Raw genomic sequence first — 5,598 nt, forward strand, 5'->3', positions numbered from 1 at the left:
GTGGTTTGAGTGTGCAAGGCCGGCTGAATCTGCCGGGGGGGGGGGGGGGGGGAAGGGCAGAGGGCACAAGGTCCCAAGCAATGGTTTTCTTGCCTGATGCTTTGAGAGGGGCCTGTGAAGGCTTGCACGTAGCTCTTTGCACTGTTGCATAGCCAGATTTAATGCTAACCTCTTTTAAGGACTCAGTCCTGCAGTTTCAGTGCAGCAAAATTTCATTTTGACGTCCGTGGGAGTTTATCCCGTGATAGGGACCATAAGGTTCGTCTGTAAGTACTGTATAGGACCAATAAAAAAAGCTCTAAAAATGTCTCCCTGCATAACAAGCTCTGTCCCCCCCCTTTCTCTCCCCGCCCCCCGTCGCCTCGCATCTTTATTTCAGCCTTCCCCAATGGAAACTGTCCCAGCGGCGTTGTGTTGCCATGCAGTAAACCTAAGCCCTAATTGGGATGGATTTGAGTTCCCAGGCCCTCTGGTTTGGCAAGAGCTGCTTAAGTCACAGGGGTGATGGACCAGCTCTGGGGTGGGGCTGGACGGGGCGGATGGGGAGGAGGGGCACACTGCCATCCTAGCTGTTGCAGGAGCCTTTGCCATCTGATTCATAGAGGGGCCTTGGCAGGAGCCTTGCTGGAGCTCATTCCTGGCTAGCATCCTGCTCTCCCAGCTGGAGGTAATGAGCCAGTCTCAAATGGCTATAAAGAGATGGAGAAAGGGGGGAGAGGATGGAGGCGAGAGAGGCATGGAAGAAAGCAGCCTTCAAAAGAACATCCTTTTTTTTTTAATGGGGGGAAAGGTACAGTCCTGCTGGGGACTTCTAACTAACGTCCCACTGGAAGCAAGCGCCTGCATTTCAAAGCCTAGGAACGCCAATGCAAAGCTTTCTGTAGTCCTGGCTCAGACCCGTCCTGAAAGAGCTTGCAGGGACGACGCATGTGTGTGTCCAAGCATCACGTCGAAGGCATCCCTCCTTCAGGTCCCAAAGCTGCCTCCATTCCCTGCACATTTCGGTGCTCTTTGCTGAGGACAAATCAAAAGTGAAGAAATTACAAACTAGAGAGTCTAGGCAGGGTCATTGGCACCAAGGCAGCTTTATAAGTTTCCAGCCTGCATGCTTTTAGCCTGTTGCTCATTCCTGGGCCTTCGTCACACATTGACATCCGGAGTTTGGGCCTTGGTGGCTATGCACTGAAGCCAGAGGTCTGTCTTCAGGGCAGTATACCAGTCTGACTTTCATCTGCCTATTGATTTAACAGGTGACTTGTGATTGAAACCACGTGGGAAGTGCAAAATGTTTCACTGAGTCATTGCAAGAAACTGCTGGACAAACTTCCATATCTGCCACGTGGGTTTTGACCTGTCCCACTGGCATCATCTTCTCTGTGGAAGCGGCCCGTGCCGGCTGTTTCAGAGGTAGGCGTCAAGCTCTGAGATGCACCAAATCGTCTGGGGTATTTTGCCCTTTGGTTTTATGCCGTGAAGCATGAGCACGGGTAGCTCTTAAAAAGCAGATGATCTATGAAGGGTCTTTCAGCTGAGCTGCTGCTCCTGTATAATGTTGTGAAGCATCCAGGGTTACATCCCGTGCTAAACACCTTGCAAAGGACACGAGGGCCTTTTCTTAAATAGAAACACGTGAAACTCTCCATTTCTTTTGCAGCCTATATGACTTAGCAATCACCCTGTTGATTTAAATACCCATTTGGGACAATTTATCTACAGCACTCCCTGGACATGCTCTTTATTCAGGCTGCTCTGATCCTTTGCTATAACGTGTTCCCCAAATGTGTCGCCGCCGTATTTCCTCGCAAAGCTCATGTTGTGTCGAGATAAAGCAACCCTCTGGAGACCTTTCATTTGCAAACCTACTCAAAGGCTTGCTGGGGGCTGTTTGCCACCCACCTTCCTGCATCCCCCTTGCTAAGGGAGGTGCTCTTGTCTTCTGCTGGATGCCTTTAGGGCTTTACCCACTCTCCCCTTATGTCCCATCGGGCAGCGTTTGCATCTGGAGGGGAAAACAAAGCTTGGTCTATGCCGGGAGTATGGAATAAACCCAAGGCACAAATGGTCTGGAGAGTGAAGCAAACCCAAACTAGGCAGTGGGCCTGTTTGCATAGTCAGACTCACCAGTGCAAATCCACAGTAACTCTATGGCTCTCTTTGCACAGCAGCGTGTGGCTCCTGAAGCTGCTCGGCTCCGGCTGGCTCTGCCCCGGGGCCCATGGCGGTGCTAAGTCGCAATTTCAGAATGAAACCTTCATTTACAGCAACTTGAGTCAAACACTGAGATGTGCAAAGCTTTTTTAAGGCCCATGCCAGGAGTCATGAGTAACCTGGGTCGAGTTTGAGGTGAATCCGAGTTGGGTTTTTAGTTTTGGGCAGAAAGCAAGCAACAAGCGGAGGAGCCTTGTCAGAGTTTCACTTTGAGGTTTGGGGGATTTCTCCATTTTCGACACCAAAGCCCATAGGAACCAACCTCGACAGCAAAAAAACCCCCCCCCCGACCCTCCACGAGCTGAAAGTGAGAGCTTCCAGTCCGCTGGGCATAAACATTTTGCCAAATACTTTGTAAGCAATTGCATCTTTTCTCTGGATTTCTATTCCCATCCTGCCTCGTTCTCCAAGATCTCTTTGTGTAGAGGAAGTGTGGGATTTCCCCCCCCCCCCCCCCCCCCCCCCCCCCCCATTTTTATCTATCTGTTGCTTCCTGAGCACTTTCATTTTGTGGCCTTTTATCTACAACTGGGTGTTGGTCATCAAAGATGTGATTTTGGAAGATAGAGTAAAGCAACGTGGAGGAATAGAAAGCAATTTGATTGCTGGGTTTTTGGTTGCAATGACAAGAGCTGTGGGTGAAGGCAAAGGCAGATCATCGAATGCATTTGAATTGTTAGTGTTGTACGGCATGAAAAATTCATTCAAGTGGGTTTGATCTGGGACTGAAAATGGGCTAAAGGAGCACACATAACTGAGATAAGTGACTACATATGGAGCTGCAGAGGCAGTTGCTTACTTTAGGATGGACAGTCAATGTTAGCTAGCAAACGAGCTATGTCTGGACTGTTTTCCTAGCCTGGACATGGGATCAGGTGAAGTGGATTCCCAAGACCAACTGGTCTAACCTTGACCATTGCAACCCACATGAAAGGTCCAAGACTGGGCAGGAGCTTGACATGATTTACAACCTATTATGTATCCCCCTGCCACTTTTTCTAGTGGGAACACGGTCCTTTATAAAAAGGGCAGCTTCCCCCTGAAAGGGCTGGGTGGATGTCTGTAATCATCTGGCCCCATAGGATTTATTACAACCAGCTGGGAAGTGGCCAGGTGTTCCCCAGCGAGGCCTGAGTGGGTTATAGGAAGGAGCTACCAGAGAGAAAGAAATGCTGGACAGGATCATGAGCCCCTGTGGACAGCCTTACATGTGGGGAAGACGCCACTGATACCATTGTCAAGACTGGCTTTATTTAGACTGTCTGACCAGGGGTCTAATGATGCTCCATTAGGAGAAGCGGAGGTGAGCGATCGGCTGAACTTGGAGGTGTACACGGAGGACGTGTCTACATGTGCTCATTTAATGCACATTAGCCCAATTCAAGGCTCATTACAGGCACGTGTCTACACGCACACACCCTTCATGTGCCTTAAAAATGGCGATTTAAAGCTATTATTCAAGCCTAAATTTGATACTTGCATAAAGCAGGTATCAAATTAATAGCTAAATCGTGTTCGTGAACACGTGGATATGTTAATGAGCATTAATGTGGTGTGTAACTATTGACTTGGGACTAACTTTAGTTCCAAGTCAGTCTGCACATCCGTGTTAATATGCATTAGCTCGTCCACGTGTAAACGTGCACCTAAATCACCTTAATGCGCATTAAGCTAATGCGCATTAAGTTTAGGTGCATGTAAAAGCATGTGTAGACATGCGCAGAGAGTAGCTAAATGAGGTTCTAGCAGGCAAGTACAAAAGCTGGTGTGCTTGGAGTGGGTATTTCCTGGCTTAATGGGAAGCAAGAGGAAAACCTGGGAGGGGGTGGTGGAAGACAGCCCGGGGGAAGTGCGTTTGGGATGAAGCAGGGCTGCTGGAAAGGCAAGTGGTAGCAATGCCATTGCACGGGAAGAAACGGAGGGTAGCGGGCTTTAGCAATGGGGTAAAACATGTTCAAGCATGGCCTTTGCAGATAAATGGCCTGCTTTCACCTCCAGCCCCACTGATGTGTCATGCTGAAAGGGATGCAGGCCCTCTGCCTCGAGCTGACCTTGCTTTCGAAGGCTGAAAAGCTTTCCTCTGCAACCGTCTGTCTCAGCACAGCCCATGCCCAAGGCCTGGGTGCAAAGAGCCTCTTGTCAGCTCATGTTCAGAGCCTGAAATTGTGTTTTCCAGGCGAAACCCTACTCTGGAAGGTGCATGCCTATCAGGTTCCCCTCCTCCTTCCCTCCTCCCCGCCTGATCAGCTTAATTCTCGGTTTGTGCTTTCCGAGCGGATATAGGAGTTTCCTCTTCAAGGCCTTCAGGTAACTTGCCCACCTGCAATATTGGACTCCAACGGAAACCTGTGATTGCAACAAGTAATCAGGAATGAGAATGCATTTTCTGAAAGGCGGCTTTCCAGCAAAACCCGCCCTATTTGAAGAATACAACCTCCCCCCTTCCCACCCACCAAACCATGACAGGCTACATAGCAGGGGGTGAGCAAGTAGCATTTAACTCTTGAACTTCCAAGCCATTTAACTCTTGAACTCCCAAGCCAGCTACAACTTTAGGACTCTAACCCTTGGGGGAAAAAAAATCCATGCCCTGGCTTAGGAGGGTGCAACTCTCTTGACTTTGATGTTGCTTACTCACCTGCTTATCCTAGATCTGGATATATCCCTCGGTTGTATACCTGGGGAGGAGGAAGAGGGAAATGAACCCAAGGGTTAATATTTCCCCAGTGGGGAAGTTATCTCCTTTGTTATTGGAGACAGCCTTGCACTACTGAGGAGAGCTATTAGCATGCAAATGCACTTTGTCTCATGGTTTTTAATGTTTTACTCCTCGTAATTGCAGAGACCGGTTGTAATTTTTGGACACGGCTGGGATTCAGAAAGCAGTCCCTTCCCCCCTCCCCAAAGGTGGCTGCCATTGCTGTTGTCTTGTGCTCTGATCTTTCTTCCCTACCTTTTCAGCGATCAGATCAAGTAAAACACACCAGTTATCAATTCACGAACAAACCCACACGGGGTGTTCGAGGACCATAAGACGCAGCAGTAAAAAATAGCAAGAGTCTTTGCAACAGATCTGAGTCTCTTCTATAAACCGTTGGTCAAGAACGGACAGGTAGTCCAGATCCTTGGCTTGTGTGATTTGAGGAGTGCCATTCATGTCAGCTAAGTGAAGATCTGGCCCATCCTCTCTTGCAGGTACCCCGAGTCCGTATTGGCAATATATATTAGTTAAACTTTTCAGTGGAAATGAGTCTTCCTAAAAACTCCACATCCAATCTCTGGGTTTGAGACACCTCCTCCCCAACAGACAATACAGGCATCGCCAATCTTTGCAATTGTAGCGTGGGTCTTGCATTGGATGGTGGATTTTTGCAAAGCTTCAGCACCTGG

At 48.9% G+C, this 5,598-nt stretch overlaps 1 long non-coding RNA gene across 1 annotated transcript; it reads right to left on the reverse strand.

Annotated features, from left to right (window-relative positions):
* Nucleotides 1-761: 761 nt before the first annotated feature.
* LOC132252197 (uncharacterized) lies at nt 762-4,952 on the reverse strand. Its single transcript, XR_009464093.1, has 3 exons — nt 4,847-4,952; nt 4,529-4,554; nt 762-1,014 (listed from the first exon to the last, which is right to left on the reverse strand). It is a non-coding gene; the product is annotated as an uncharacterized LOC132252197 (long non-coding RNA).
* Between the last annotated feature and the right edge of the window lie 646 nt (nt 4,953-5,598).

The sequence above is a fragment of the Alligator mississippiensis genome, chromosome 8 (assembly GCF_030867095.1).
Source record: "Alligator mississippiensis isolate rAllMis1 chromosome 8, rAllMis1, whole genome shotgun sequence".
In the NCBI taxonomy this organism is placed as follows: domain Eukaryota; kingdom Metazoa; phylum Chordata; order Crocodylia; family Alligatoridae; genus Alligator; species Alligator mississippiensis.